Source organism: Hibiscus syriacus, unplaced genomic scaffold, assembly GCF_006381635.1.
Source record: "Hibiscus syriacus cultivar Baekdansim isolate YM2019G1 unplaced genomic scaffold, ASM638163v2 tig00110328_pilon, whole genome shotgun sequence".
Lineage (NCBI taxonomy): Eukaryota > Viridiplantae > Streptophyta > Magnoliopsida > Malvales > Malvaceae > Hibiscus > Hibiscus syriacus.
This window is the reverse complement of record NW_024062685.1, coordinates 7,923,440-7,937,713: the sequence shown is the minus strand read 5'-3', so window position 1 is coordinate 7,937,713 and position 14,274 is coordinate 7,923,440. Positions and strand designations below refer to the sequence as shown.

General features: G+C 33.9%; 1 pseudogene; it reads left to right on the top strand.

Annotated features, from left to right (window-relative positions):
* The first annotated feature begins 10,153 nt into the window (after positions 1 to 10,153).
* LOC120118369 lies at positions 10,154 to 13,301 on the top strand (annotated as a pseudogene).
* Positions 13,302 to 14,274: the final 973 nt, after the last annotated feature.

Sequence of the window (14,274 nt, the reverse complement as noted above, 5' to 3'; positions counted from 1 at the left end):
GATCGTTTCATATGACTTATACCATTTCTCATTTGTTCATGTAACTCGCATGTCATATCATGTAACATATAACACATAATCATATAGGCTTGCGGTTTTATCACCTATCATGTTATTTCACATATACACTTTTATATCACATAAACTCATATATATCATGTCACATATAATAACATATGACACATATACCCATAACTTCATATCACATACTTATATCAATTCGCACTTAGTCACATGGGTCATTTCACATAACATATATCACATCACATATATTCATGGGTATATCCCATAACATATAAAATAACATATAAACTTATATATGTATTCATGTGTATACTTTCATCTAGCCTATATATCAATGCCATATAACTTATCTCATAACTTATTTGATATTCCTATATATTCTCATCTTATAACTTATATTACCTATGCATATAACCTTATGACTTATTATCAAGTACTCAATTAAAGTTCCTATATGGTTCCATCTTTATCATATAACCTATAAGCTATTTTTATATTACCCTATATCAACCATACTTTGTTTATCTCACTTTTCATATCATTCATTTATCACATATATGTCACTTTTCTTATAACACATCTCTGGTTTTCATATGACATGTAAATCATTGTCATATTTTGTTCTCATATATTTCCCATACATCACATATATCACATATTCATATAGGCTCACGATTTTTATCACCTATCATGTTATTTCACATATACACTTTTATATCACATTAAAAGATGGACATGTAGTCTTATGTGCCCTATCAATACTATCTATTCATATAATCTCCTTTTACCTTATAAGTAAATACTACTTATTTTATCTCACCTTTCCATTTATTCTCCTAATTATTTATATCAATTCACATGGTTTATTACACAACTTATATCACCTTTTCATGTATTACAGATATCTCGTCACATATCTTATATCTTGTCATCATATCTTTACATATAAATAAAATGTCAACACATATAATCAAGCATACATACATTTCATGTCATTCACATACTTATAATCAAGACTTCATGCACTATAACTATCGAAATAGACTTATCACAAGTCCAATTTCCATATAATTATATAAAATAAGATGCACTCACCTTGGCCTCACTAAGTTTCAATCCACTTTATGATTTCCTCTCTTTCGATCGAATCTTAACTTGATACACAACCCAAAACTTGTTCGTGTTCGATATCTACATAATTATACATTGATACATATCAGTATCCCATTGTTATAATATAATATCATTTCTGTTAGGATCAAGTCATTCATTTCTGAACAACTTCCCAGTGGGTCACCCATCCTTGGATTTCCTAGTCCAAGCACGCTTAACCACAGAGTTCTGAAGCGAATGGTCACAATTCCTTCTTAAAACCAATTGGTGATAAGTAGGTGGTCATTTTAACCTCATATCTTTGTAGTGGGTGATCACTGGGTTCCCTCAAGCCAAGGTGATTCTTGTGGGGCACCCCCCATAGTTCACCACGGCATTGCAGAGCCCCGCATCTATAACGTGCTGCGGGGGGACCTAGGGGCTTCGCAAGGCACACGTAGGCCTCGGCAGGTTGGTCAGTCACGCACCGATATCGCGCCCATACATGATAGAATCCCTAAGGGTGATCGTTGGATCCCATAACCCAACAATCACCCCAGCGACACTTGGGGGATTCGAACCTACAACCTGCTCTGATACCAGTCAGTTGTTAGGATCGAGTCATTCATTTATGAACAACTTCCCAGTGGGTCACCCATCCTTGGATTTCCCTAGTCCAAGCACGCTTAACCACATAGTTTTGAAGCGAATAATCACCATTCCTTCTTAAAACCAATTGGTGATAAGTAGGTGGGCCATTTTAACCTCATATCTTTGTAATGGGTGATCACTGAGTTCCCCCAAGCCAAGGTGGATTCTTGTAGGGCACCTCCCACAGTTCACCACGGCATTACAGAGCCCCGTATCTATAGCGTGTTACGGACGGGCCTAGGGGCTTCGCAAGGCACACGTGGGCCTCGGTAGGTTGGGTAGTCACGTACCGATATCGCGTCCATACACGATAAAATCCCTAAGGGTGATCGCTGGACCCCATAACCCAATAATTTCTTAGACCATAAGAAAAGTCTATTTCAATTTCCCCTTGAAGTGCATCGATGCATGCTACAGTGCATCGATGCATTCTTTAACATGTGCATCGATGCACTACCCATGCATCGATACACAAATTATATTCGATGTTTTCATTTTAAAGGGATGCATCGATGCACTCCTTATGCATCGATGCACCATTTGCATTCGATGTTTCTTCTTTAAAGAGTGCATCGATGCACATTCAATGTGCATCGATACACCTTGCCCAGAATTTGCATTTTAAGCCCGAAAATCCATTTAATTCAACTCAAATGCTTCATATTTCATCCCCTTTCATATTCCTTACTTACATATACATATTTTCCCTCATTTATACTTAATAATCATTTCTTTAACCTCCATATCCTATTCTCCTTAAGAAATTCAAGAATCATACCCAAATTTTAACATGTTACAAATCTAATTCTAATACTTCATACATGTTAATTAGATTGATGAGTCAAATTCACTCTAAAACCTCATTAAAGAACCCTCTTTCAAGATTTCACTTATTCTTCTCTTTTCTTTAATCCCCTCTATTATCTTCATCTTATTGTTTCAAGATAATTTAAGCTCTTCTTATGCTTAATTATCACCTAATAATCAAAACTCAACCTTAAATTTCAGCTAATAATCAACAAATAAAGAAACTCACCTATGCCTAGCTTGGGCACGTTACAGAAGAAGAAAGTAAGTGAAGAAGAAGAGAGTTTTCATCTTCCTCTCCCCCACGTGTTAATCTCCTAATAAAGGGGAGAAAATATCTTTCCTTGTCAATTGACCATTTTACCTTTTACTTCATTTAATAATTACCAATAACTTTTATGATTTATTTCCAAATAAATCATTGAACTAATCCATGGTTCTACTCTAGTCACCAAATTCTGAAACTTTACAATTTGATCACTAAACCGATATTGAGGATGTTACAAATCTCCCATCCTTTAAAAAAATTCGTCCTCGAATTTTCACTAAACATATCAGTAAAGACATATCTTCTAATGTTCTCATGCTACTTCCTTTGCTTAATATTTCCTTCCTTTATTCCATTATTCCTTTATTTGTTCCAAATTGAAATCTCCTTATACATAAATCATATATTTCCTTTTATATTCATATACTCTTGTCTTATCACCTATACTCATCTCTATGTACCAATCTCCATTGCATCTTCATAACTTTGATCACTCATTTCTTATACAGAGCTTCATTCTTTATCATTTCTTATACTTGTATTTTTTCTTCCCTAAGGTTTCATGCAAATACTTATCTCATTTTCTACATCATAGTGATCTGATCAGAATACACAACTATATTCAGTTTCACATCATAATATATTAACTCAACTTTATCTTTTTTTCTAATCTTATAACTCTATCACTTTTACTCTAATATCTAGTCAATAACATCTGTTCAATCTAGGGCACAAACCCTAGTCAACCAATCATATACATCATACCTTTCACCATTTCTTAATCCTTGTTTGTACTTTAATACACATGATCTTTTCATATAACTTTATACTTCTCTTTCAATCCTTACTTTCCCCCAACCATAAGTATCGTTATTTCCTTCACTATATCTCATTCATATGATCAATATATTTTTCAGCATGTAATCTCGTTAGCCAACGCTAACTCTTTCTTCTAGAGTAAAAACCCTTATCATATCCACACTCTTGCTTATACATCATACTATTTCTTTGTTTCAAATCCATAACTCTGATTTCATTCATTTTATAAACGTATCACTGATGCACTTATTGTTAAACTCTTCTACAATTCTAACCACATTATTTGATCTTTTAATGTTCATATGGTGACATTTGTCCACCATACTCTAGCTTTCTCTCATAATAACGAAACTTCTCAATTTAACTTATCCACTTTGGAGAAATAACAACCATCTAACATTATCTTCATATCATTTATTCAAAGGTCTGTAACAACAAAACCTTTCTCGAATTCACCCTTGAACTCAGGTGCTCTTAACTCTTTTAACTATTTATATACATTCATTCAACATCATGAAACATTCTCTAATCTTATACATGCATTCCCTGAGGTTTTCGCTCTTCTCCCTGCCTGGCCAGCGCAGGTGAATGCTATTACCTTCAGGTCTATCGCCTTGTGCTTCAGTTTGGAAGCTCTCATATATTCATGTGCTCATATTATTTCTTCTATCAAATATCACGTGTGCATATGATCATCCAATTCATATCATATAACATATATATATCCTAAATCATTCTCAAGTATTCACTTTTCTTATATAATATAACAATTTAACTCTATTAACAAGATATCACACTCCTTACCCTGTCAGATAAGAAATTTTCACTCTATGTTGGCATGTACACATTTTTAAAACTCATTTGACTTCGGTTTAAGCCTAGAATCGGCTAAACCTGGCTCTGATACCATTAAATATAACACCCCAACCCGTATCCGACCCGAATTCGAGTCTGAGGTATCACATTGACTTTTTAAAACTTTTGCTTGTACAAAATTAGTGAATAATTTAAAACTTTTATAACATATAACTTATTCAAAACGTTTACAAAACTATTCAGAGCTTATACAATACATTATTTTGAATACATGCCAACTAAAACTTTAGTTGTTAACATACATATTATTCATCTTTCTTCTGATCTGGCCTTCGGTAAGGAGAAATGACCTGTCTTGCTCCACATTGCTCTTTACTCTTCTCACTTTTGTAACCTACATGTGAAACAATCACACGCTAAGTCTATGACTTAGTGAGGCAATAAACATATAATGTAAACATTTACTAGTAATCATTTCTTACAACTCATATACTGTTATATGTAACAAATACATACATACATATATGTCATTATCATTCATATCTCTTATCTCCTGTTCCTATGATCTTTTATGTCCATATTATATATCTGATAGACTTGTTATTATATCATAATGTCAATCTATTATACTCATTCACATATACCTTAACATGTACTCACATATACCATATAATATATATATATATAAATAGCATGTCATGTCATGTAAAACATATATCCTATCGTAAATCAAACACACAAGCAACTATATCATCATCTTCATTCTTATCACTATCATTGATTCCTTTTATCATATAATCTTATAATTACCATTTGTACCATCATATATCACACATAACATTTCATAAGGAAACAAACATATCATCATATCCAGTTTATTAATATTATCTCTTTATTAGCCCATGGTACACATGTGAGAACTGTAGATACGTGAGTCTATTGAGGTTGTGCACCAGTATGCTGTCACCACAGCTCGTATAAATATCCCGAAGGACCTATCCAGAGGTCACAAAGACCCCAACAACTATCCAGAGGTCATAAAGAACCTCAACAACTGTCCATAGATCCCGAAAAACCTAGGTAAACTGTCCATATGTCTCGAAAGACATAGGTAAACCCTCGACTCTTGGCATGTCAACTATACCCCTAGCTCTCATATCACATAACATGGGCATTATCATTTATAACATTTCATATCACTTGTTATTTCTCTTCTGTCACATACCACATGTATGTGTAACCATATATCTCATATCATATTACATGTATCACAAGTGCATGTATTCACGTAGATCGTTTCATATGACTTATACCATTTCTCATTTGTTCATGTAACTCGTATGTCATATCATGTAACATATAACACATAATCATATAGGCTTGCGGTTTTATCACCTATCATGTTATTTCACATATACACTTTTATATCACATAAACTCATATATATCATGTCACATATAATAACATATGACACATATACCCATAACTTCATATCATATACTTATATCAATTCACACTTAGTCACATGGGTCATTTCTCATAACATATATCACATCACATATGTTCATGGGTATATCCCATAGCATATAAAATAACATATAAACTTATATATGTATTCATGTGTATACTTTCATCTAGCCTATATATCAATGTCACATAACTTATCTCATAACTCATTTGATATTCCTATATATTCTCATCTTATAACTTATATTACATATGCATATAACCTTATGACTTATTATCAAGTACTCAATTAATGTTCCTATATGGTTCCATCTTTATCATATAACCTATGAGCTATTCTTATATTACCCTATATCAACCATACTTTGTTTATCTCACTTTTCATATCATTCATTTATCACATATATGTCACTTTGCTTATAACACTTCTCTGGTTTTCATATGACATGTAAATCATTGTCATATTTTGTTCTCATATGTTTCCCATACATCACATATTCATATAGGCTCACGATTTTTATCACATATCATGTTATTTCATATATACACTTTTATATCACATTAAAAGATGAACATGTAGTCTTATGTGCCCTATCAATACTATCTGTTCATATAATCTCCTTTTACCTTATAAGTAAATACTACTTATTTTATCTCACATTTCCATTTATTCTCCTAATTGTTTATATCAATTCACATGGTTTATTACACAACTTATATCACCTTTTCATGTATTACAAATATCTCGTCACATATCTTATATCTTGTCATCATATCATTACATATAAATAAAATGTCAACACATATAATCAAGCATACATACATTTCATGTCATTCACATACTTATAATCAAGACTTCATGCACTATAACTATCGGAAATAGACTTATCACAAGTCCAATTTCCATATAATTCTATAAAATAAGATGCATTCACCTTGGCCACACTAAGTTTCAATCCACTTTATGATTTCCTCTCTTTCGATCGAATCTTAACTTGATACACAACCCGAAACTTGTTCGTGTTCGATATCTACATAATTATACATTGATACATATCAGTATCCCATTGTTATAATCTAATCTATCATTTCTTAGACCAGAAGAAATGTCTATTTCAATTTCCCTTGAAGTGCATCGATGCATGCTACAGTGCATCGATGCATTCTTTAACATGTGCATCGATGCACTACCCATGCATCGATACACAAATTACCTTCGATGTTTTCATTTTAAAGGGATGCATCGATGCACTCCTTATGCATCAATGCACCATTTGCATTCGATGTTTCTTCTTTAAAGAGTGCATCGATGCACATCATATTTCATCCCCTTTCATATTCCTTACTTACATATACATATTTGCCCTCATTTCTACTCAATAATCACTTCTTTAACCTCCATATTCTATTCTCATTAAGAAATTCAAGAATCATACCCAAATTTTAAAATGTTACAAATCCAATTCTAATACTTCATACATGTTAATTAGATTGATGACAAGTCAAATTCACTCTAAAACCTCATTAAAGAACCCTCTTTCAAGATTTCACTTATTCCTCTCTTTTCTTTAATCCTCTCTTTTCTTTAATCCCCTCTATTCTATTCATCTTATTGTTTCAAGATAATTTAAGCTCTTCTTATGTTTAATTATCACCTAATAATCAAAACTCAACCTTAAATTTCAGCTAATAATCAACAAATAAAGAAACTCACCTTTGCCTAGCTTGGGCACGTTGGAGAAGAAGAAAGCAAGTGAAGAAGAAGAGAGTATTCATCTTCCTCTCCCCCACGTGTTAATCTCCTAATAAAGGGGAGAAAATATCTTTCCTTGTCAATTGACCATTTTACCCTTTACTTCATTTAATAATTACCAACAACTTTTATGATTTATTTCCAAATAAATCATTGAACTAATCCATGGTTCTACTATAGTCACCAAATTTTGAAACTTTACAATTTGATCACTAACCCGATATTGTGGATGTTACAAATATAATTATGTTTTAATGTAAGGTACTAAGATATTGGGGAGATGTACATACTTACACCAGTGTAAGTATGTGTTAAACAGGACGAAACCAGAATTAAATATTGACATGGGCCAAAATATTAATCTATTTAAGAAAAATATAAAGACTTATTAGGTATTTAAACTCAAAATTCAGCATGAACTAAGTGACTTTAGTGATTAAGGGATTGTTTTTATCCTTGCGGTCCCGAGTTCAAGCACATATGTAGGGGTACGAGCGTTCATTGTCAAATAGTTGAAAGTCTTTATAGATATTACCTTGTATTCACCCTAAATTAAAAAAAAAAACTCAAAACTCAAAAGACAATTTCTAATTTGTCTAATATTTAAACATACAATTACTTAAATTGTAATTAGACCAAAAAACTTGAGAACATAGACTTATCATTATTTAGTTTGACCCCTACTTGATTAAATATTTAATAAATTTTTATATTTTTTAAATTTAAATATTTATTTTTACATGAACCAAATTATTAGTAAACCAAAATTATATCGAATATATAAATTTTAATAGGGGCCAAGGCCCCTTGGCCCTTAAGGGAGCTCCGTCCCTGGTGTTAAGTGTTACATTTTTTTATTTTATTTACTTACATCGGTGTAAGTATGTGTTAAGTGCTACATTTTTTTTTTATTTTATTCACTTATACTAGTGTAGTATGTGTTAAGTGTTACACTTGTTTATTTTATTTACTTACACCGGTGTAAGTATGTGTTAAGTGTTACATTTTTGTAGTGTGAATTATGAAAAAATTGACAAAAATTTGTAATAGGTTAACCGTAAGTTAACATGTAACCAAACCGTTAACCAATTCTTAATGGTTAGATTACGATTAGAAAAATCTCATAACCGTTGTAATAATTAACCGACCATTTAGGCTAAATGGTACGGTTAACCAAAACATATATCTAAGTTAGTAATAAAACACCACCACAAAATAAAATACTTTTGATGGTTTTGAGATTTGAACTTGGGACACATTTTTCAATACCATTCGATGCTTAACCACCAAACTAAATTAAGAATATATTTGTATTTTACCAAAGTTATTATTTAACTTATATAACTCAAAAATTAAATAATATTTTTACTTTATTTATAAACATAAACAATAATTTTTATATTTTTATAAATTAATATTTCAACAATAAAAATTAATTTAGTATAACTTAAATACATGTTTTGATAAATTTAACATAATTAACATGCCTAACCCATTTCAAGGGGATTAGGGATTCAAATCTAGTTATCCCAAATCAATTAAAAAATATAATTGGTTTATTGATCGAAATAGAAAAAATTTAAGTGACCAAATATAAACTCGAGATAAATGAGTGACTAAATAGATATATTATTTATATTGATATTAAGGCTTTTTTTCATAATAAACCAAAACAAATAAAAAATAAAATAAATAAAATATCATTAAATTATCTTCAAACAATCTTAATTATATAATTTTTTTATTAAACTAAGATGATTACAAAATAGTATATACTCTAAAAACTCATGAACGCTCAATCGTCTTTTTTATTAAGATAAGATAATTACAAAGTAGTATATGTTTTAAATACTTTCAATATTTTGGCAATGAATAATCACTTTGTTACAATCGTTGGTGCTCAAACCCGTAATATGATTTTTAAGAACAACAACGATTCTTTTAACCATTGAGGTAAGTTAATCCGTGCGAACGCTCAATCACTTATATTACTGTCACTCGAATCTGAAATGTCTAATAATAAATTTTAACCAAACCCAAACCCAAACCCTGGAATATCGTTACAAGCCAAAGTAATTACGTTGGTCGATAATAATGTCGTTCCCACCATTTACTGGTTCATCTCTCTCATTTATTTTATACATAAACATAATGCTTTTGCATGGCGGCAACGTGGCAATCCATGCCCAGCTGTTGCCTGTTGTTGACAAACCAAAAACAAAACCTCATCAACTTTGATTGCTCAAACCATCAAAATCACATTCCAAATGCGCAGTATCTGTTGCATATGATACTGTATCACACTTAACAAGAAATCTCATATCTCCAATTCTCCATCCTCCACTGCCATTGAAATGGAGGAGAAAAACCTTCATTTGATTTAAAAGTATGATTCAGAAAAGAACCCAATAAGCCCAAAACGCCATTGATTTCTGTTACAATTAAATCAGAAAAAGATGCAGAACTTTTGCAACACTCGGAAGGTGGTGACCTTCCACTTGTCAATGAATCCTTGGGGGTGCCCTAAACCATCCCGTTTCTCAACATTAACTCAGCTTCAACCTCAACTATGGTTACTTTCCGTTTTGGGGTTGGGGCGGGTTCTTCTTCTTTTGTATCAGAGATTTACACCACCCCAGGAATCCACATTGCACATTTGTCCTCAAAACCCTAGATCAGGGTTTGTTTTTAGCTCAAAGAGATTGTTACCAAAGATGTAAAAAGCGAGGCATGAATATGAGATGAACAGATGTGAATGTGCTCACCAAAACCTTGCTAAAATTAGCACAAAATCACCTTTCTCTTTTACCTAAAATTCTTCCATTTCGTGATTGCCCAGCGTCCATCACCGGGTAGTTTCTCAGACAGAAACAGTTCTCTCTCTCTCACGCAGAAATCTGAAGGCTTTTTTTTTTTTTTTTTGGTTTTCAGCCAATTGAGCTAATGATGGCAGCAGCTAAGACTCCTAGTGTTCAAGAGAAAAACGAGGCCTTTGTCACTGGGGAAGGGGACAACTACCTTAGACAATCGGGTCGGTCCGGGTTGACTCGTGACCTTGTTGATGTTGTACCGAGCTTTGGTGTTAACAGGAAGAGAAGGATGGCTAGACAGAGGAGATCATCTTCCACCATCAAACTTCTCTCCTTTACTAGCTCCTCCTCCACTAGTAGCTCCTCGCACGTGCCTTCCCCCACGCCCTCCACAAGTGTGAGTTCTCTCTTTCGTTATATTGTATCTCTCAATTTCTCTCGTCAAAGTTTCAATCTTTTTTTCCTCTCTTTTATAGTTTGGGTTACTTCTCTTATTTCTAAGAAGTCTGATTGTCTTTTGTACTTTTATCTTTATTATATTTATCCATCAGAAAATCATGTTCCATAGCCAAAGAGCTGCTTAATTAAATTGTATGGAATTGTTTCTCTCAAAATATAATTATGATATTTTTTCTGAACCCCCCCCGGAAAGTACTCTCATAAATACCCATATAACATATATATATATGGGCGTTGCTAATAAGTAAATGATTGGATTCAAAATTATTTTTGAGGGTGAATATGTATGTATTAATAATATAATTTTATTAATAAAATAAATAATTAACGTAAAGAAATTCTCGTCCATTGTCCACACTATGGAGAATACATACAACTGCCACCTACTAGCAAGCATTTTCTTAGGGATGTATAAGGAATAATATAAGGTTAAGAAAACTGTTTGACTAGGAACATGTTTTATTTGATTTGCCCAAAATTCGACAGGCGATGCTCTCTAGACATGTTTTTGTTCGGTTTGAGTATAATGGAATGTTATATATTACGGTTGACTAGATTATTGATCCAAAGAGATTGAGATTCCTTTTCCAGAAGGAACTTAAGAACAGCGACGTAAGCTCCCTCAGAAGAATGATACTCCCCACGGTTTCAATCGTTACCTCTCACTCAGCTCAATTCATTTGATGCAATTTAGCTCTTTCATGGTGTAGTGATATAATAATCTCATCGATTCAGCGAGCAGCAGAGGTTCACTTACCTGCGCTGGAGTCGAAAGAAGGGATATTTATCACCTAGATGGTCTGCATGTCTGGAGCTTCAAGTATAGGCAAGTTATCCTCTGCTCACTCTCTTCCTTGTCTTGCAAGAAAACTTTTAATTCATAATTTAGGGATATAATGGCATTTAAGTTGGATATACGTGCATGCGTGTGCACGTGTATATGTATTGTGAATATCGAGACGTGTATATGTATTGTGAATATCGAGAAGAAGAACGATGACAATTTTCTTTTGGATAAGTCAGAATTTTATTACCCAAAGGAAAGTTTAAGTACAATCAATCAACCAATCAACAATCACAAAATCAAAAGAAATCGATCTATACAAAAAAAAAATAAAATTGGTTAGACTATACCCCAAACATCACAAAGCTTAAGATTAGTACTATCAAGTCTATTAATATTAGTACCCCTAAGACGGATCCCAACAACGTCTTTAACTTCCTTGAGCAAGCACTCCACCGTTCTATGACGTCCCAAGAAGATTCTTTGATTTCTTTCCTGCTAGATGAAGTAAAGAAATGCAGTCCAAGAAATTTTCAAAATGGTGATAAGGAGTGACCTTTCTTTCCATGTAGAAGAAGCCTTTGAAACCATTTCAACCCATGCCATGGAAGATGAATTCATCCCATTAAGCTTCAGAATAGCATTCCAGAGAGCTGCTGCCAGTGGGCATTGCATGAAGAGGTGGTCCCTTGACTCTATATTAGTGCCGCAGTTTACACAGTGGAGATCAGTGCAAATTCCCATTGTATTGAGTCGGTCTCCAGTTGGCAACCGGTTGAGAATTATCATCCATGCAATCAAACTTAACTTTGGAATGTGTAATGGGAACCAAATTAATTTGTGCCAAGTTACTTTATGTTCTTTTGAATCGGATCAGGTCCCATATGTCCATTTTATGTCCTTGAATAGTATGATAAAACCATTTTTTTTCCTTCTTTGTCTGCAGGTTTTGGCCTAATAATAACAGCCGCATGTATGTGCTTGAAAACACTGGTAAACCCGTCATCGCCCCTCGTAATTCATTTTCCTTGCATAGAATCAACGAAAAACCAACATGTTTTCTTCGGGACAACTCGATTCATCGTAATTGCATTAAATTCCACAGGAGAATTCGTTAGCACGCACGGATTACAACTCGGGGATTTCATCATGGTGTATCAAGACAGTCAAAACCAAAACTATGTACGACCTACCAATTATCCGGTTTCTACAATTGCTCAAAACCTTCCATTAATCTCACTCGAAACAAACATGTTTTAGGTGATCCAGGCGAAGAAGGCGTCGGACGAAGTTGTATATAGTGACATTGCTATAAATGGAGTGAATGACCTATTCCTCGATGATTACGAGCTCGGGAAATTCAGCAGCTATTGTTATCCTACAATAGAGGATTGCGGGATATCATTCATCTACGACACCACCTTGATCTTCTCAAATGACTGCCCGCTCGATTTTCTCGGTGGATCGATGGCCAATTATTCAAGTATGGGATCTATGGAAAGCATTGGCTCCGTTGAAAACTTGTCCCTTGATGAGTTCTATCAACTTTAATTGTAAGGTATGGCTCATAAATATACCGGTAAAGAGGACAGGGTTTTCTATTATAAATAGAGATGTAACCTAAACCTATGAGAATAGAATAAAATTTTCTAGCTCCGCCTAGGCACCGAGAACGTAAGCACATTGCCGAACCTCATTAAAATTCTTGTGTTCTTTCATTTACTTTGCCCGATTTATCAACAATTGGTATCAGATGTCAGGAGCAAAATTCGAAGTCGCGAAATTCGATGGTCTGGGTAACTTCGGATTATGGCAAGCGAGGGTGAAGGATCTGTTGGCGCAACAGGGGATCCTGAAGGCTTTGCGACCTATAAAGCCTACGTCGATGGAGGAGGAAGAAGATTGGGAAGAATTACAACAACGAGCGGCAGGAACCATACGATTATGCTTGGCGGACGAGGTTATGTATTATGTCATGCATCTATCGTCTCCAGACGAAATTTGGAGGAAGTTGGAAAGTCAGTTTATGTCCAAATCCTTAACGACAAAACTGTATCTAAAGCAGCGACTGTATGGGCTGAAGATGCAGGACGATCATGATTTGGCGCAACACTTGAATGTCTTCAATCAAATCGTTTCTGATTTGGCTCGGCTTGATGTAAAAATTGAGGATGAAGACAGAGCGATAATTTTGTTGTGTTCGTTGCCTCCCTCTTACGAACACATGGTGACTACTCTTACATATGGGAAAGAGACTATCAACGTTGAGGAGATTACTGCAGCCTTGTTGGCTCACAACCAGCGGAAGCAGAATGCAGGGGAAAACTCTCAAGCCGATAGCTTATATGTCAAGGGTAATCGAGACCGTGGACGGAAGCCAGAGAAGACAGGGTCTAGCAAGCGGAATTCCAGATCCAAATCTAGGGATAAGAAGACAATTCAATGTTACAAGTGCAAGGAGGCGGGACATATGAAGCGAGACTGTCCGAAGTTGAAAAAGCAGACTGATGAGAAGCGTGATGTT